The sequence below is a fragment of the Cnephaeus nilssonii genome (assembly GCF_951640355.1).
Source record: "Cnephaeus nilssonii genome assembly, chromosome: 14".
NCBI lineage: Eukaryota > Metazoa > Chordata > Mammalia > Chiroptera > Vespertilionidae > Cnephaeus > Cnephaeus nilssonii.
Window position 1 is genome coordinate 28325934 of NC_137085.1, and position 20586 is coordinate 28346519.

General features: G+C 49.3%; 1 long non-coding RNA gene across 3 annotated transcripts in view; it reads right to left on the reverse strand.

Annotated features, from left to right (window-relative positions):
* Positions 1 to 1412: 1412 nt before the first annotated feature.
* Positions 1413 to 20586, reverse strand: part of LOC307111404 — a 38971-nt gene continuing 19797 nt past the window's right edge. For 2 of the 3 annotated variants that reach the window (XR_013814562.1, XR_013814563.1), the window contains 3 exons: positions 6720 to 6854; positions 5037 to 5078; positions 1413 to 4916 (listed from right to left, as the gene is read on the reverse strand). This is a non-coding gene — a long non-coding RNA (uncharacterized lncRNA). Of the gene's footprint in view, positions 4917 to 5036; positions 5079 to 6719; positions 6855 to 7856; positions 8071 to 11226; positions 11403 to 20586 lie in introns of all 3 variants that reach the window. The other variant, XR_013814564.1, reaches the window with a different exon arrangement.

Below are 20586 nucleotides of genomic sequence, written 5' to 3' on the forward strand. Positions count from 1 at the left end.
AGGAAACCTCTGAAGAACTATCTCAACTCCCCGAAGAGCTCATTTCTGCGTGTGTGGAATGGGAGTGCCCCGGACAACTGTGACAGTCAGCTGAAATGGCAGCGTTCCACAGCCCTGGCAACTTCCTCTAGCTGTGACCTTGACCAGGCTCACAGTAGCCTCAGCTGCCAGGCTAGGGAGGAGTCCCCATTGAGCAAAGGGGGAACCAGACTCCAAGGGGAGGTCACAGCAGAACCAGGGCCAGGTTTCCTGAAACCCAGCCCCGTTCTCATTCCTCTGCCCCACAACACATCTTCTCTTCTGACTACCAAAGTCATGGAGGCCCACTTATCCTAGGACCCGGTTTTCAAGTGGGTTTTGTTTTGAGTTAATAGGAAAGAGTCTGTGTTTGATTAGTAATGTCTGCCATGAGCAAAGGTAAGCGTGACACCAGAGGGAAAGTATATTTATGGATCCTTCCCCAGACCCTCACTAGTATACCTTTTCCTCTTCAAAACAAAATGGTTTGTTGTTGTTTTTTAACTACCTCCTTCTTCATGTCTCAATAAGATTTTCTGACCTAATGGCCAGAACTCAGGAAATTTCACCTAATGCTACCTGGGAAGGAAGGGTTTGATAAACATTTAACATAGACTTCAAGATTGCCAGGGGAGTGTTTAATTTGCTCAAGAGACCCACTGTCCTCAAGGACTCCAGTCCATTAGCTTTTGTCCAACTAATGACAAGTGAATTTTCTGTATTCATTAAACCAGACTTGGGATTTGGCTTGAGGGGCAGTGAACTGGAGAGGAAATAGCACTGGACTCAGGAGGAATGCTCTTGATTACTTGCTGTACATTTTGAAAAAGAATAAAATGGCGCTTTCTAAAATCCTTTTAAGTCAGACATCTCCGTAATATGGGCAGGTGCACCTTCTGGAGGAAACCGGGGGTCCACCCAAAACGAGGTTTTCAGGTCAACTCAAGCCAGCACAACCCAGCATGGGCCACTTCACCAGCCACTCCCTGTCCGCCCCCACCCGGCTACGCCCACAGAGACAGAGCTGGGACAGGCCCAGCATGCCTTCTTTGAGGGGCACACAATCTGATAACTATCTAAGGGGGGACCTGCAGGTGAGAGCAGTGAGGGACAAGCACCTGCGGGTCACCATTACCACCGTCCTGAGCCCCAGCCTCCCCTGCCCCAACTTGCAGAATTCAACTCACCTCAGCACAACACACTCACAGGGATGCTGCTGGTGCCGGGAGTCTTGACAAAAGGCAGAAGACCTCACCATGCTGCCCCTGCTGTCCCTGCACTTCCGTTTCAGCCATCCGGGCCATGGGAATAATAATCCCTACTTCGGGGCTGTTGTGAGAATTCAATGAGACCGTGGCTGCGTCAGTCACTAAATGATAGCTTCCCGTTTCTTCCCCCCAATAGACTGGGTATTCCTCGAGGGCTCATCATGTCCAACTTGACCCAGCCTCAGCTCGAAGAGTGGGCCTGGTGCTCCATGAGTGGGGTCAGATAGTGCACTGGTTAGGAGCACAACCTCCAGGGAATTCCCACTCCCTACCTGTGTGACCTTGGGTGGGTTACTTGGCCTCTCTGTGCTCTGTTTACTCATCTTTAAAACAAATAATAGAAATCGTAGTGGTGGTCCTCGCTAATATCCATGCAGGATTTCCTGGGTGCCAGGCACTGTTTTAAGTGCATAATGTACATGAACTCATTCAATCCCCAAAACCACACCAGTAGGAGACATTCGAACCTTTTGCTGTTGACCAAGTATTTCCAGATCCCCCTTCAGGCACTTAGTCAAATTACAAGTGCCCACCTCTTTGAAGTCAGATGTGGCCACATGACTTGCTTTGGCTGATGAAATGTGAGCAGTTATGCTGGTCTGTCACTTCCTGGAGTCAGTGCACAATTGGCCATTCTCTCTCTTCCTCTGTCGAGAGACTAGAGTGTTCCACATAATGGTTGTTCTGTCAATCTGAGCCCCAGAGTGACAATGACAACAGCACAGACCAGTGCCCTTGGCTGATCCAAGAGGGACTTTGCAATGTGATTGAAGCCACTTTAGGCCACTGAGATCTGGGAGGTGCTCATTACTGCAGCATAACTTAGCTGATCCTGACTGATGCCCATGGGACCTGTTATTGTCCTCATTTCATAGTAAGGAAACTGTAGTATCTATGTCATGGGTAAGACAGGATGTTGCAGAGACTGGTCCATGTAAACTGGCACACAATAAGCCCTTACTGAATGCTAGCTATGACACATACAGACATAGGCATAGGTATGAACATGGACACTGCTCTGGGCCAGTAAGTCTTCCCAGGGTACAGCTCAGGGCAGCCCTGAGCCATCATAACGCAGAGGGAAGGCCCAGGTCCCCACAAGCACATTTCTGCTGCTTCACCACAGGGAAGAGCTTGGAAATTAGCAACCTCAGCAAATGCCAACCCTTCCCTTGGTTCTTCCGGTCTGTCTGGCCATCGACCTTGACTCACTAGCAATTGCTCCGGGATGCCTGTGAGCTGGCAGCCATGGATTTTCTTTCCTTCTGGGTTAAGTTTCTGGCTATCAGTAGGTGAGTGCCTGTCACCCCCAGCTCACCTGCATCTGGCAGAGCTCAGGAGAGCTGGGAGGCTGAGGGGGGATGTGACAGGGACAGGCACCCTTGGGCACATCCCCAGGCCCACATTCATTCTCTGAACACCCGCAGCGTGTCCTGATCATTCCTGATGGACAAAGGTAGCATTATTGAGGGTTACATTTGTACAATGCTCCCCCGTTTAGAATGAAAATGTTTCCCTTTTCTTTATATACTAAACATTCACTGGCCACTATACCAGGCTGATATTGCTGCCCCCACCAACTCACAATTTTAGTAACAACAACAATGATACCAGCTAACCTTTTGAATGTTTATTCTGTGCCAGGCCTATGCTAAGCCCTTTACATGCATTCTCCCATTGTATCCTCCCCACAGGTGTGTGAGGTGAGGGCTAGGGTTATCACCATTATCTGACAGATGAAGAAACTAAGGCATGTAAAGATTGTAACACGACTGGAGACACAGCTAGACAATGATGGAGCCACGATTCAAATCCAGGTTGGTCTGGCTCCAGAACCCCAGTGCCCTAATAGCAGTGGATACGAAAGGTTGCGAGGCAGAGAAAAAGGAGCTGGGATCTCATTTCCTCCTCATGACAGCCTTGTAAGGCGGGCCTTATCATCCCATGTTGCAGATGGACTTGCTGAGGACCAGAGATGGAAGGCATGTGTGCAAGATCACACAGCAAACACGTGGGGGAAGAACAGACATTGTGGAGCCTGCATGTTGCCAACGCCTCCTCCGTACAGGAAGTCCCCAGCCCCGGAAAGTGGAAACAGGCCAGTGATGCAGAAGGGTACCACAGACCACACTTAATGAGCAGAGAGTAGGGATCATCCAGAGGAGATGCCATTGGAATTCAGACAAGAGAGCGGGGGAATCCCAGAAGAATGGTGCAGAGGCCATGTGCTGTTCTACAGGGAGTCCAGGGTGTGGTCACCAAGGTAGCCTGAGGTTGGCACTGCCGGTGCCTCTGGAAAGCTGCCACGATAAGATCCCCTCGATGCACGTCTCCTTTGCTGAGTCAGGGTACTCGGACCTCTCCATTGACAGGGGAAGTTTTGGTCACGCTGATTGCCCATTCCCAGGCCACTGGGAGGACCGCCGGGCTGGGGGTGATAGTCGTGGCGGCCTGAGAACTCTCAGGGGACACACACATCAGGACCTGGACAAATTTCCCAGCCACATCCAATGTCCCCACTACATCAGACCTGTCTTCTTGCCGCTGTAATTCCAGCTTCGTCTATTTTATACCCACCGGTCCCCATCCAGAAGGGAATTGTGTGAGAGTAAGAAGGGAGTAAAATAATAGGAACGTTTCAGTCTGGAGCAGTCACTAAAGGCTCTATTTGCGCATTGGACTGCCATTTAAATGGAGGAGGGGTCCAGGGTGGGCAGAGGGCATTCACCGACTGCCTCGGTGTGGCAGCGGGAGACAGGGAGGACAGACTGGAGAATGTCTTCCACACGGAGCTGGAGTGATGAAGAACAGCTGGTCCCCAAATGGAAGCGATGGCGCCCAGAACCTCTCCGTGGATCCCGCCGGCAGCCGCAGACACTGCACTGCCTTGCTCCTTTTCTATCAGGACTGAATTAATTCGGGGACATCGCGAGCCTGGTACTCCCATTTCGATTACAGACAGACCTCGTTTTTGCAGAACTCATTAACCAGCAGGTCTGTGGGGACCTGGGCTTCCGAGCCTTGCCGGACAGGCCCTGGGAGCCGGCTTCCCGGGAATCCAGGCACCCGGAGTGTGGGCGCGGCCTGTGCCGAAGGCTGGGCCTTGGAGAGGTGTTCTCTCTGTCCGTGCAAGTCTGAAGGAGGTCAGTGTGTGGAGGAGGCAGGGGGCGCCTGAACAGCCTGCTTCTCACCAGCACGCCAGGCCGTGACCCCAGAGGGACTCAGCACCAAGGGAGTAGTCCGACATTGGACAATGGGAGTTCTGAATTTCCTGTAAAGGCTCATCCTCCTAGTAGCAATGAATCTTGTCAGCCTGTGGCAGGTGGGCACTGAAACCCAAAGTGGAGACGTGGGCATGTTTGGTGCTGCCTGGTTCTCAAGGTTCAGCTCCAGGACTCTCCCCCAAAAAGCTGGCCGAGACATTCCAGCTGGTCAGGACCCTCTCTCTCCTCTGGGTCTGTTTCTATCCCCAAACTGTCCGCCCTTCACACCCGGTGAAGCAGGTGTTTCCATCCATTTCCTGTCTCCCCTGCTGAGCTCCAAGTCCCCAAAGGCAGGCTCCTTTGACTCTGTACTCCCAGCCTCCGCACAGTGTGTTCCCCGTTTGCTTGTTGACTTCAGGAACGCACACTTGAATGAAAAGTGCCCGTAGGGAAAGTAAGAAGAATGCAATAGCTCATGTAAACCTTCCCAACAACTTCATACCAAGAGATGAATGATGATCACTGAGTTCAGTGTCAATATACTTACATTTTCCAGGCGGGGATCTAGAACCATGCAAAGCCAGGTTCCCTGTGGGAGGCGCAGAGCATAATGGTTAACCCAGACTCCAGAGCCAGACTGTTTAGTTTATTTCCTAACCATGAGCTTAACAGCTCTGTGGCTTTGGCCAAGTTATCTACCTTCTCTGTGCCTTAGTTGCCCACCTGTAAAATGAGGATGATAAAATAGCACTTACATACCTCAGGGGATTGTTACTTGGAAGGTACTTAAAGCGGGCTTAGCATGGTGTGATGAGCCTTTACCTCCACTCTTTTCCGATAGTCAAGGGCTGGCTTTTCTTCGCCTCATCCTCCCTCTCCCACCATCTACACCTGGTCTCTCATCTCAGCAACCAAGCTGTGCTGGGCCATGAGGACCCCTGGTGGTTGAGACCTGGAACTGCCTGATCATGGCAGCTTCACCATCTCCATCTGTGTTTAACCCCAGGTGAGAAGACTTGACATATCAATATTTTCCTTGCCTCTTACTGTTCATAACTCAGTTTACACCACTTCAGATGCCCTCTCATACATAAACATGCATCCTCTCTAACTTTTGTCCAGTTACTTTTAATTAAACTTCTTCCTTTGTCTCTATTATCTCCTTTTTATCTCCATCCCACCCTATTTTGTTCCACATGAGAGCCCCAAATGTGTTTTGGCTGGTAAGGTTAATAGTAATGCTATGCTGCACTGCTCATGTGCTAGCCACTAACCACGAGCAGCTATTTACATTTAATTTAATTTCATTAAACTCAAATAACATTAAAAATTCAGTTCCTCTGTTGCATTGCCCACACTTCCAGTGTTCAATGGCTACATGTGGCTAGTGGTTACTATATTGGATATAGAACATTTCCATCATTTGTAGAAAGTTCTATTATACAGCACTACTCCACATTCATCTAAATAAGAGAGAAACATAATTTCAACTTCTGAAAAGAACAGAAATAATAAAGAATAGTTGTATTTTTATCTATAACTATATCTATCTATGTATATACATACACTGTCATGCACACACACATATATGTTAGATATATATATATATAGTGGATCCTTGAACAACATGAGCTTGAACTGTGCAGGTCCACTCATATGCATTTTTTTTCAATAAATACTGTAAAAGTATCTCCTTAATAAAATTTTTTCTCTAGCTTACTTTCTTATAAGAATCTAGCATGTAATACATATAATATACAAAATATGTGTCATAATCAACTGTTTATGTTAGTAGTAAGGTTCTGGTCAACAGTAGGATATTAGTAGTTAAGTTTTTGTGGAGTCAAAAGTTTTATGTGAATTTTTGACTTCGAGGAAGGTCAGTGCCCCTAACTCCTGCATTGTTCAAGGATCAACTGTATATATGCATATGCATATGCATATGCATATACATATACATATACATATACATATACATATACATATACACAATGTTGGGTGCAATTATCTACCTATCTGTATTTGTATATATTTTATATAATATTTATTTGGAGGGGTCCATGCATTATAGCCTTGAACCAATTTAAAGGTACTTGGTATTCAAAAGCCCTTTGGAAATTTATGCAGGTCATCTACCATGTAATTCAACCTGTTTTTTTCTCAAGCGTAAATATTCAAGATTAACCTATTTTTTACATAGTTCTGTACACTTGGAATTTTGTTTACTTACCAGTACAGCAGCTGTGTTGTTAGCTCAGCTGCCATCCAGCCTCTACGTAGCTGTGTAACTTCGAACACATTCCTTACTCTCCTGGGCCCCCACGTGAGGAGAGGTTGCAGAGGATTATTAAGAGTCTCCATCCAGCTGTAAGAAAACGTTTGCTTCTAGATTTGTCTTTCCATCACATGAATATAGAGAAGCTTGTCTGGAATGGCCATTAAAGTCCATAAAGTACATACATAGCCTTTGTGGGCTGGCCCAGGAGCAAATGACCATTTAACATCTATTTCTACAAGAAGCTGACTTCTGAGGTTCAAACTCTGGTCATGGCCCCCTTGGAGCAGTCAGTACCTAGAAGCCAGCTCTGACCCCAGGAACCTAGGAGAGCTCTAATGACGATTAAGGGCTTGGCCAGGCGGGGAGGAGGGTGTGAGTAAAACCTGCCCTCATTCCTTCTTTCAGCACCATCATAAAACGTTCTTTTAAAATTGCCTGACCAACTCTAGAGAGAAAGGGGGCCAGGTAGACTATGTTAGACAAAAGCAACTGCTCCTTTGCTTGTTAAACTGTCCATGGTATGTTATATTCATCGCACTGATATTGGCGGGAACAGAGTCCATCCTCTGTGTAGTTCAAGTACTCAAAAGGCTGGGCAGGTGCCCACAGTACATGCGGCAGCCCAGCAGATGGATGCTCTTCCTGCTGGAGAAGCCCATCTTTTCCCCCTCTCCACCTTTTTTCTTGGAAAAACAGCTGGGAAGGGACAGTTACAGTGTGTGAGGGCCCACCCTGCCCTGGCTCCCAGCTCCTGGGGCTGAGGCAGAACTTAGGTGAGCTGACCTGGCAGAGTCTCTCCCCTGAGACTTTGGAATCAAGACACTCTGACCCTGGCCAATAGCCACAGGGAATGGAGTCAGGCGGCCTTGGAGCCTTGAGAGCTGAAGCTACCATTTTGTGGAGGCCTTGATGGGTCACATGCGAGCAGACGAATGTGCAGAAAAGCCAGTTTGCAGAGCCCACAGGGCGAAATGGATGTCCTAGAGACATAACGTATAAGAAATCAAACATTCTGTGGCGAGGGCTGAGGGGTGGGTGGCAAAGTGGGAAAAATAGATGCCTGAGGTCCTTCCATGCCATGGGGCCCACCTGCATGTTTTGTAACTGTCCGTCTTGACGGTCTTCACTGCCTTCGTGACTCCCTCTTTCTACCCGAGCTCCAAGCGGATTTCTGTCCCTTGCCTCGAATGCTTCCTAACCAGGCTCTCAGCGTCTCAAAGCAGAGCTCTGACAACGTGATGAATTGTGCTTGTCTTTGCCATCCTGCTCCCAGGATTAATTTTTGTCAACGCTGTAGGACGGTCTGAAGAACCCAAAGGAGAAAACCAGATGGGCAGGGACTCAGCAGTTGGTTAGCAAGCATTTCCTGGGTTTCTCTAATGTGCCAGGCCCTGAGTAAAGGATGGAGAAGTGGCCTTCCCTTTCCATTTCCAAATCCTAACAGGGCTCCACCACTTCCTTGAAGCCTTCCTAGATCTATGCACACGCGCGCGCACACACACACACACACACACACACATATTCCCTCTCCCAGACTCCTGTGGGATAGACAGTCTCTGCAGCTCTATTTGGACAGTCCTACTTTCTGCCTGTGTTATAGTTTTGTCCATCCTGGGCTTGTCCCTTACTAATTTGTGAGGTCCCTGGCGGCAGAAGCTGGCTCCTGCTCACCTAACTCACCTGCCCAGTGCCCAGCACCCAGCAGGTGATTACTAGTTTGGGTTGGATTACTAGATAAACATTTAGACCATATTTTTGGTCTTCAACATGTCTAACCTCTCAAGTGTGCTCCTCCAAAGCTGTAGAGCCAAAACCCAGGTCTTCAGAATGCTCTGGAGTGCAATGGGGCACAATTCCTGAAAGAGGACCCTGTGGCTGAGAGAAGTAACTGATGACGCACCTTCACTTCCTGCCTTCCCAGTCTGACTACTCTGACTTCTCCAGAAAGCCATCTCAGGGGCCCTCCGTTGTAGTTAACATTTTCCCCATTCCAACCCACACCTCGCTCTTTGAGACGTTATTCTGAGCAATAGTGGCAGAGTTCGGGGAGAGGATCATCCCAAATAGAAGTAAGGAGAAAGCCCAGTTAGCTCTGGGGGGCAGGCTCCACGGAGAGTGCCTGATGAGGCTAGTTTGGCCAGTTTCACTGGTTTGACTGATGTGCTCACTGAAGTGATTGATAGGACATAATTACCTCCATGTTTGGACCGATGATGTGAGGAATTCAATACTTGATATGCATTTTCTCACGGTGTACTGGTTAATAATGCAGATTTTTTTCAGTAGATGGAGTTACACATATGTTGATATATATGCAATTTGATATGTATGTTATTTTGACAACAAGCTTCAAAACTTCATATGTCAAATTTTCTGAAGGTGTTAACATCATAATTTTATACTTAAAAATGTCGAATTTCATGCCAAAAAAAGAGCATTGTGAGAAGTTTTAATTCATTATTTTATTTTGAAGAAAAGTGCTGCTGAAAGTTATCATATACTTCGGGAAGCTTATGGTGAACATGCTCCATCTCAAGATACTTGTGAACGCTGGTTTAAAGGCTTTGAAAGTGATGATTTCGATGTGAAAGACAAAGAATGTCCAGGTGAACTAAAAAAGTTCGAAGACCAACAATTACAAGCATTATTGAATGAAGATGCATGTCAAACTCAAAAACAACTTGCAGAAAGATTAAATGTTGCTCAGCAAACAATTTCCAATAGTTTACAAGCAATGGGAAAGATTTTAAAGGAAGGAAAACGGATGCTACATCAACTGAACGAAAGACAAATGGAAAACCAAAAAGCCATCAGTAAAATGTTGCTTCAACAGCATGAAAGAAAGCCTTTTTTGCATTGAATTGTGACTGGCGATGCAAAGTGGATTTATTTTGAGAATCCCAAATGCACAAAATCATGGGTTGATCCAGGTCAACCATCAGCAACGACTGCAAGACCAAATCGCTTTGGAAGAAGACAATGCTCTGCGTTTGGTGGAATCAGGAAGGTGTGGTATTATGAGCTTGTGAAACCGTTAATACTGATCGCTACCGACAACAAATAATCAATTTGAACCATGCTTTGATCGTGAAACGACCAGAATGGGCCAGAAGACATGGCAAAGTAATTTTGCTTCATGATGACGCACCATCACACACTTCAAAACCAGTGAAAGACACGTTAAAAGATCTTGCCTGGGAAGTATTAACCCACCGGCTATATTCACCAGACCTTGCTCCTTCAGATGACCACTTGTTCTGATCGATGGCACACGCACTTTCTGAGCAGCACTTCAAAACATACAAAGAAGTGGAAAATTGGGTCTCTGAATGGTCTGCCTCAAAACAAGAAAAGTTCTATTGGGACAGTGTACACAAATTACCTGAATGATGGGGGAAATGTGTAGCTAGCGATAGACATTACATTGAATAAAGCACTTTTGATGTTTCTCTTGAAATTATCGTGTTTTCTTTGATTACAAAATCCGCAATATTAATCGGTTAATAGTTAATCCACATTATTAACCAGTACACCTAGTAAGCAGCAAAGGGGTGGTTGGGCATGACCTCCAAGAGGATGAGGTCCCGTCGCTTCTTAAGTCTAAGCTATCCTGATGAAGGACATGGCACACAATAACCAAATGCTCATTACCAAACAATTATGAAAAACTTTGTCAAAACAGGGGCCAGACCAACTTCCGATACCCATGGCATGTGTGACACGTTAACTAAATTCCAATATCAGTAAAATACGAATGCTGATTACATTTTGGTCCCCTTTACTAGATCAGGGATGGTAAATAAGTTTCATCTCTCTTGCCAGTGCTCCTTGTTTGGTGGTAGTTGCGTGGAGCCTGTGTTGAGAAGGATTCTGAGGTCCAGAGTAAGAGCTGATGAGTGACTTGGGTTTCAGAGTGAAAATTGGGGCATTGGGGAAGGTGAGTCCAGGCAAAGGGCCCAGGACAGGCAAAGGCTCAGCCACAGGGGAACGCCCACAGCAATCGCCCTGAGCGTCCAATGAAGGACAGCTGAGAGGGTTTGGAGTGAGAGCATTTGGACAGGAGAGGCGTGCTTTGAAGGCAGTGGTGGCCCAGAGACCTCTGTCAGCTGTGACGGCGAGGACTCCTGAGGAGAGCCAGCTGCAGTGCAATTCTGCAAGGTCACTGCGACCCTCCCCTCCTGCCGGGGCTCCCTCTTCTCACCCGGGGGGACAAGCCTGTGCCTGCCTCATCAAGAAACTCCGTGTTCATTAAGGCTGCGATTCCCAGCCTGCCAGGCGGTGCCAACGTGGTGGTCCCCTAAGCCCTTCACAGGCCTGTCTACCCGCCATCCCAGAGACGGTCCCGGTCTCCAGACCAAAGGAAGCTCTGGGACATGGCGCCGTGTCCCTGTCCGCGGAAGGCTCCCGCGGCAGGGGGTAAGATCCTCTCCCATCCTCCTCACCTCCCACCACCCCTCACCTGCAGGCGGACGTCCGACGCCAAGGTTTGAATAAAATAAAAACTGACAGTGTGGAGTCATCTTCAGGGCCGGGCTACAAAGGATTCCGCAATTATCAGTGTCAGCATTCATTCTGTCAGGGCCCCTCTCCTCTTCAGGGTGCACGCCGCGAATGTCTTTCTAAAGTTTGAGGAGACTGAGAGCATAATGAGAGAAGTTCCAGGAGCGTCTCAAGATCAGAACAAACTGGCACAAAGTGGGCAAGGGCGAGGGTGTGAACCCAGAGGGTTGCGGGGCGAGGACCCCCGTGCTACAGAAAGTCCCCAAATCACAGTGAGAAGGGGCTTTTGAGGCAACTAGTCCAGCCCCCTTCTCCCCCCCTATGTCAAGCCCCCAGCTCAGGGACAGGGGCTCGTCACAGTCAGACACTGTGGCATTCTAGGGGTGAGGCCCACGTCCCCTCAGCACCTGGCCAGTCCAGCGAAGGGCAGCTCACAGAGGACAGAGTTTGGGGCAACGTCAGTGGAGTCAGCAGATGAACACCCTGAACCTCTGCCCTGTGGGCAATGGGGGAACCCCCGAAGGTGTCTGGGCGAAGGACTGATGTGGCCACACGTTGACAGAGCGGACATCCAAAGACGGAGGAGAGGACCCAGAAGGGCCGTCAGAGGCTGGGCTGCGGGGGGGTGAAGGGAGCGCTAATCTGAGTGTCCAGAGAGCTGGGCCGCAGCCCCACTGTCACCGCTAACTGCTCAGGTGACGTTTAGAATATCAAACCACATTTCCTCCCTCTGGGCCCAGCGGAACCTGTCATCGAATCCCAGAGTCACTGAGCTGCCAGGGACCTCAGAGGTCAGCTAGTCCAGATTTCCAAGCTCCGGGCCGGGAAATCAATTTACTGAGCTGAGAGTGTTTTAAAAATGAAATAAATGAGAAGTGTAGCGTCGGAGCGCAGTGCTGTGGTAAAGGTAAAATTGCTTTGAGAAACTTTTGTTTTGTTTTGTGTGTGTGTGTGTGTGTGTGTGTGTGTGTGTGTGTGTTCAAAATAAAAATCCATTCCATGGGCCACAGTAGAACATGTTTGAACGTCACTGATTTGTCCACTCCCCCCGCACTGTGAACTGCTGTGCAGCCTTCCCGGTAAAATGCACCGCAGCCCTCGCTCAATTCCGGGACTAGGTGCTACCCCCTCCCAAGGCAGAAGCCAAGCAAGGAAGAGGCAGGAACTGGGAGGGAGGAGGAGACAGAGGAGATGGGACAGGAGGGCGAGAGAGAGGCCAGGAGAGACCGTGGAGAATGCAAAGGGGAGGGTTAGACACGGAAGGGTCGGGAGGAAACAGAACAGGCGGGGCCTGGCATGTGCCCCCAGTTACGAGGGCAGAGATGCCCAGAGGAAAGAAAAGTCAGCCAGCTGCATCGAGGGGCACATGGAGAGAGGCCTCGGCCCCAGGGAGGTGGCAGCGCGGGGGGGGGGGGGGGGGGGGGGGGGCGAGGAGGCCGACTAACTAACGACTCTCTCCCTGGATAACCCTCATTAAACAGGACTTCCCACATAGCTTTATTTGAATTTCCAATACTTGATAGATTTCAAACCCAGGACAATCCTTTCTGGTGTAAAAGATCAATAAACAGCTTCCTGGGCTGAATCCCGAGGAAATGGGGACCCTTCCAACAGGGTTGCTAGGACGGATACTCCTTCAAATGCTGGGCAAACACGGCCTGCTCTCTTTCAGAGAACTTCTCTGTAAGGCAAAGGTTAGCTTTGGAAGGAAAGGCAGCTGGAGATTCATCTCGCTGACTGTGACCTCCTCGCACTGGGCTGGAATTACCTTTCCACATGGCCTGCGTAGCTCTCCCCTGTCTCTCGCTCCATTAGTTGGTGTACTTAGCAAAGGTCGAGTAATGAGCAGACGCACTATCTAGCCCAGAACATGATCCTGCCGCCCGGCCGGGCCTGCCCTGCTGGAGGTCACCCGTGTGGGTGAGCCGGCTCCGTGGTGCCTCGCGCTAAGGCTCCGAGAGCGGTGGGCATTGCCATCGTCAGGGGTGCTCTGGGATGGCACAGGTCTCACGTGGTCCCCGTGCTCTGGGGGCAGAGAGAATTTAATAGAAGCCCCTGAGTTTCTTAGACTCCCAAGGGGAAATGCCAACTAGAAGACAAAAGGAGGTGGAGGAAGAGGAGAGGCGGAGAAGGAGGGGGAGGAGAGAGGAGGAGGGAGATGAGGCACTTCAGGCCACCTGCTCCCTGAGCCCCGTCCACCAACAGCCCGGTGACTGAGTGACGGGCAGCCTTTGCCCAACTCTCTGCGAGGTCCCCTGGAGGGCACCTCCCCACCGCGCCCCAGGGGCCCAAGCACAGAGTGAGGAAGAGCTCCCACACTGTCCTTTAGGGTGAAGATGAGCCCCCGAGCCCCGGGGCTGGGATAAAGCAGGTTGATGACCCTGTTACACCCACTCAACGATGCCTGGCTCCCTCGTTTTCCTGCCACGCTTTGCCTGGGACAAGAATCATGCCAGTGACAAACCCCCTCAAGGGAAAGAGGAAGTGGGAGATGAAATGTGAAATCAGAAAAAATTCAGAACCAGGGCCTCCAGCCTAGGCAGGCCCTCGCACCCCAAAAGCCCTTCAGGGGCTCTACCCAAGGCTCCCCACCTCGCCAGCCTGCCTACTCACGTGTGTTATTCTTCTGCAACCAGCTATCAAAATGAACAGAGTATTTTTCATTCCCTACCCAGGATCTAGAATGATCTCTTCACAGTGTAAATTGGATCATGCCCTCCCCTTTATAAAGCCCTTCGATGGCTCCTGCTCCCCCATAAAATAAAATCCAAATTCCTTACCGTGCCCCACAGGCCCTGTGTGGCCTGGCTGCTGGCTGCTTCTCCCATCTGGTAATGTGCTGTTCTTCCCTTTCTCACCCCACCCCAGCCCTACATGGCAGCCTTCTCATTCCCAGCTCAGACCCCTTGTACAAGCTGGTCCCTCCGCCTAGAACACCCGGCTCCCCTTGCCCAGGCTCGCTTCTTCTCATCCTCCAAATTTCAAATGAAATGTCACCTCCTCAGAGAGGCCTTTTCTGCCCACCCATCACAATGAAGTACCACCACCCCACACCCTCAAAGCACCGTTTCCCTCCTCTTTGTAGCACTTCCCTCCAAGCATGATTACTTAGCCATCTGATTGTTTTCTTGTTTATTATCAGTCTTGCTCCGCTAGGCTCCAAGTTCTAGAACAATGCCAGTACATAAAGGCTACTCGATACTTATTTGTTCCATGGATGAATTGATTGAATAAATAAGCATTTATTGACTGTTACAAGGTCTCGGTAAAGATCAAGTGAGATAACGCTATGCAAACATGAATGGTTGTCATCAACAGCGTCAACTACTTCTACCGGCAATAAACTTGCAGAAGACAGCATGAGCCAACCACCAGCCAATTTTGCCAGGCTGGTTATTTCCAGCACCGTCCGCACAATAGCAACCATGGAAAAGGTCAAGGCTTCACCCCACTTTGCACAACAAGAATCATTTACAGTCCAATCATTTGGATTAATCTCTTGACTTGGGTTTGATCTGTTTTTGTCAGGCAAGCAAATATATATTGATATTTGCAAAGAGCTTCATGCATGTGGTGCCCACTAAAATACGGCTGCATTTCCCAAAGTAATTGTCTCTAGAAGCTCATTCCCAGCTGCGCTGGCTCATTTAGCGAATCTGCAGTAAGTGTGGTATTGATCCAAGCAGCAAGGGAGGAGCACATTAGCCTGGCCCACAGAAGGGTGATTACTTTGGCTGCATGGTCACTTCGCAGACTTGGCTGAAGTCTAAAAGCCACACCGAGATGGTCTGGAAGTGAGCCCTCTGCCCCCGCCCCACCCCCCCCACCCCCACACACACTCACACAGGAAGTGGGATCTCAGCTGGCCACAAGGCGTGTGATGGCAGCATCTCAAAGAGACCTTATCACTCCCATAAAAGGGCTCTCATCATTCATTCCTTCATTCATTCATAGCTGACAATGTCTTCTAAAAATGAAAATACTCAGTGCTCGCTGAGATGCGTTACAATCGATGTTCTCATATGCCGCTATGGAAAAGTACATGAGCATAATCATTTGAAAAGCCAATTTGAAGGGACATATCAATGTCCATATTCTCTGACCCTATAATTCCACTTCTCTGAATTTTTCTTAGTAAGTAGCCATGGATGTGTAGTAAGTACTGTTTATAATAAGTATAAATGTCCAAAAATAGGAGATTGGTTAACTCCGTGGTCGGCAAACTGCGGCTCTCGAGCCACATGCAGCTCTTTGGCCCCTTGAGTGTGGCTCTTCCACAAAATACCATGGCCTGGGCGAATCTATTTTGAAGAAGTGGCGTTTTAGAAGAAGTTTAAGTTTAAAAATTTGTCTCTCAAAAGAAATTTCAATCGTTGTACTGTTGATATTTGCCTCTTTTGACTAATGAGTTTGCCGACCACTAGGTTAACTGAATAAGCTATTGTACATTGTTACAAAGAACACTCTTCAGCCATAGAAAAGGATCTGTGATTTATTAAGTGCAGGATAAGGGGGAGCAGCTTTAAAAACAGTGTGGACAATTTGTACAATCTCATCCCAAAGTATTTAAATCTCAATTTGCAAAAATAGATAGAAAAACTACGGAATTGATAAAAGAGGGGTGAGTACATAGGAGAATGTTGAATTTATTCTTTATTCTGTGTCAATCAAATGGCTAAGTAATCATGCATGGAGGGAAGTGCTACAAAGAGGAGAAAAGATGGTGCTTTGATGGTGTGGGGTGGTAGTACCTCATTTTGATGGGTGGGCATTTGAAATATTTCACAGTAAAAAATAATGAAAGAAAAAAGATTGAAAAGATATACACCAAAATATTGGCAGCAGATGTAGGATTCCAGGTTACTCTTTATTTTGTCCTGAGAGGTTGTCTATATTTCCAAATTTTCTAAAATGTACTTAAATGCCAGTACATAAAGACTACTCATTTTAAGATTAAAAAAAAAAAAAGTCCTTTACAAAGAAAGCAGCATTCACACACAGCACCCAGTTAGTGAGTACCTGCCATTTGTGGAGCCTGAGAAGGTGCGATGGAGGAGAAAGCTAGATGGGGGAAGAGAACAGGAATTAGAGGCAGGAGGAAGGGCTCGGCTAAAGGGTGGAGATAGGAAAACATGCATGAAAAAGATGGTGGGTACTTCTGTTTGGTTGGTTAGGATCTGTGAAAGGTATGGTGGGAGACCAGACAAGAGGGGTCAGGAGGCCCCAGAATCCGAAGCCTGGGAGCAGGAAAAGGGGGCTGGGAGGCTCACAAGGGGAGTGGTGTGTAGGAAAGCTGTGTTAGAATGGGCCCTGCGGGCTGGAGTGGAGGGCAGGTGGATGGGCTACATTACAGGCTGGTATTCGTGGAGAGGCCGGAATGTGGGCAAATGAGAAATAGGTTGGCCAACCCCAGGGCAATGGCAGAGGGCCATCCAGAAAACATCCCCCAAGACCCAGCAGGCATTATTCCCTCTGACCCGCATTCCCCCCCAGTGCACTGAGCCAGGCATCTGCCTGTAGGACCACCTGTACCAGTGAAGGACACAGGCCAAGGCACAGGGTGGCCTCTGCTCTCTCTGACTCCCCCGTCCTAGCCCCCAACTTGTCAAAGAGTGACAAAGTTAAGGTCAAGGAGAGATAAAAGAATGTTCTGGAAGGTGTAGTTACCCCGCCTCCCCTCCCAGCTTTGCCATTAATGCTCAGATCAGACGTCAGGGGCAAAATCACTGTCCTGGAACAAAATCCCTAGGTTCCCGACTGATGATAGTGCCCTGGGCACAGCCTCCTCTCCCGGGTGTGGGACCCATTCATTCTGACAGTACCATCAGCCGGTGGCCAGGAGGTTAATGGCTGCGGCTTCCCTCATCTAAACTGACCTTTAACAGCACCTGTCCTGGAGCCGAGATCCATCCTCTTGCAGGGAAATATACACAAACTCCCGCCACATACACCTGCACCAGCCAGTCCCTAATGCAAACTGTAAGTGACTTTTTCTTTAATATATATAGAAAAGGTGGTGGATACTTCTGTTTGGTTGGTTAGGATGTGTGATATATATATTTTTAAATTTCCTTTATTACAAGTTTCTCATGAATATTTCTGTTCCACTTTTTTTTCCTTGTCACTGAAATGTTCTTTTTTTTTTTTTAATCTTTATTGTTGAAAGTATTACACCCTAGTGGCTTTTTTCAAGATGAGAGTTGGGGGCGGAGCTGCCTTTGGTCTGAATGAGCAGGGGAGGTCAGCGTGAGGAGCTGTGTCCCCAGCGTTCCTACCCCCTCCCCTATCCCAGCCCCAATGGAGTGACAAACAGGCTCTTTACAAGGCAAAGGAAATGCACAATCAATCCACGCCTTTAGGGCTGGGCCACAATTTAAAGAGAGGAAAAGAGAAGATAAATAAAAAGGCCTATTTCGAGAGGGCCATTTAAGCCCAGAGAGAAGCCATAATAATGTGTGCACTAGCTCTGCTTAAATTCGTCCCCAGCTCTCTCAGAATTGCCCGGAGATAATCAAAAGGAAGCGAAGAGGAACAACACAGACTCCAATCCAGAGGAGGATGTGGTAATTAGCACCCGGTGCCTGCACCCCGCTGTCAGGCAGCGCAGTTGGTCACCGTGGGGCCTCCTGCTGTCGTCCTCTGGCAGGGACGCTTCCCATCTCGCCCTGAAGCTGGAGAGCACAGATCTGACACGTCCATGACTGTATTTCTAAAATCATCTCTCAAAGAGATAAATGACTTTCCCCGGCCGTCGTTGTCTGACCTGGGTCCGGGAATAGATAAATTCATTTACTCGGGAGCTTGATCTCCATTTTTCTCCTGGCGCCGTCTATAATCCCATCTCTTTCGATGTTTGAGACACTCAGTGTGATGAATGTGCCCCAGTTAAGAGGTGAGCGGTGAAATCCTCACTGGGAGGTCCAACGGGCCCATCTTAGGCCAAGCCCACGTGACAACCTGCTCGCAGGCATGCTGTGGTCAGGAAGCCACCACACAGATGGGGCCTCTGGAAAGACCTGCACTCGGTTCCAAGTGGGAATTCTTTCCTCCCCACTCCAGACCCCGTGGGCAGCTCCAGGGCTGCACGAGCTGAAGGCTCCCTCAGAGAGTGGCAGGGCCCCGCCCAGGTCCCCTGCGGCAAGAGACAAAGGCTGGCTGGGATCAGAGCAAGACAGGACAGGCAGCCTGGCCCCTGCCAGACCGTCCAGACCCTCAGCTCCCGAAGAGCTAAACGGGCCAAGAGAAAGATTCGGTGGCTGGTAATTCTTCCTGGGAATTTTGACAAAGCAAGACCACGAAGTTATCTTCTTCCATCTCCTCATTGCCCGTCCAGACGCGTGGGTCAGGATTGCCCAAACCCACACGCCTTTGTTTCCTCATCCATAAAGAGGGGGTCTTAATTCCCATCCTGCAAGGATTCAGAGAAGCCACACAGTATAGGCACTGGTCACGTGTAAGGGCCCTCATGCTGTCCTAACCAATCAGATGGCAGCAGAACACCCGGTCCAGCATGTCCCAGCCCCCATCACACATCGGCATCACTGAGGAGCCATAAGATGAATAATAAACGCAACATGAGGCGGGGGCCCCAGGCGGGACGAACGATATGCCATCTCTGCTAACGGAGCTGGCACCAGTATTTCTCAGTGTGCAGCCAGGCCTGAGACGCTCTGGCCCAGTTTGCACGCTTGGCCGTTCCTTTCCTCGGACGCCATGGGCAGCTCCTGGTCAGGCTCTAAATGGTTAGCACAGGCTGGTGTGGTCAGCTCAGGGGCGGCCCTGCCAAGGAGAGGCAAAGGGATGATGGCACACCGGGTGGCACGCCCACAGGGACACTGGTTTGAAGCACAGACAAGGATGGCAGTGGAGCCGATGTTGGTGGAGCCTGTACTGAGTACTAGGTACTGTGCCGAGCGCTTGGCATGGACTGTGTCTCTCTCAATCCTCACCACGACCCTTGCCGCGGCACTGTTAGGAAGGCAGTTGTATTGATGACAGCACAGAGGCTTAGAGGGATATTAAAGCCCCTGAGCACCCAGGAGACCCATCTGCCTGGAGTCCTGACTTGAGGAATGGGGAGGGTGGGGGGAGGCCCTTCCACACACTTAGGATGGGCCTTTTTCTCTCTTGCCCCTTGTTTCCTCTCTCTCATCGGTACCGCTTTTGCCCTCTCTGCCCAGCCTCTGTGGCATCTCCCGGTCCTTGTCTTTGCCCTGGGGGCAGAGGCAGACAGACATGGAGGGAAGGTCCTTGGCATCAAATCTCCTTCCTGCTCTCTGGGCAGCAGAGCCCGAAATGCCCACGAGCCGGGCCGGGCTGGGACCCTGTGCAGCCAAGGTGCTCACCCTTTTGTGTTGGGCCTCTTCACACCGTGCAGTGGCTCCTGCTATCCCCCTGCCGGCCCGGTGAGGAGTTCCATCCCATTAACTCCTACACATCACCATGGCAACACGGGCTCCCCACTCTCCCAAAGAAAGGAGACAGGAGTACCAAGACCAGGGGTTCCTGAGCCCCCTCCCCAGATATGCAGGAGGGCCGGACAGTTTAGCCACAGTGCCTGAGCTCCTACTATGTACCCAGGTCTTGCCTCCAGAACACCCCCAAACCAAGACACCCACATCCACTGACTGTGTTAGCAGATGGCTGTCACCAATTTTAGGTTAAGTTTCTCCATGACTATGTACTTGCCTTTTCTCCCCACCGCACTGAAATCTAAGCTGGCTCACAGCAGAGCTGGAGCAGATGAGGTGATAGCACATAGCAGTTGCACACTCCCATTTTCTCATCAACTTCCTAGTGTAAACTTCCATCGGATATATGGCGGTTCATCCCATGTAACAGGAAGGAAGTTAAAGCTCAGAGAGGTTAAGTAACACGCCCAAGGTCACACCGACATTCAGTGGGAGACGACATTTGAATTCGGGGCAATTTTTTTACTTGGCATATTTGACACTCACGTTGTTCTTACAGTACAGGCACTGTTCTGTGCTTTATGCGTGTTAACTCTTTTCATCCCCATAACAGCCCTATGGTCTAGATATTCTCAATAGCTCCACCTTACAGATGAGGATAGCAAGGCACAGAGAGGTTAGGTAACTTGCCCAGAGTCACACAGAAAGAGGTGGAGCCTGGATTCAAGTCCAGGCAGTCTGGCTCACGAGTTGGTGTCCATAACCACTGCGATGTTTAGTTATAACTCTAGGGCTCCTCACTTCCAGCCACACTCCACCCCACCCTGACGTCAAGAAATTAACCACTTGCCCCCCACCAGGGGCCACGCCTGCTTCTCTCACTGCACTGGCCGGCCTCTCAAGCACAG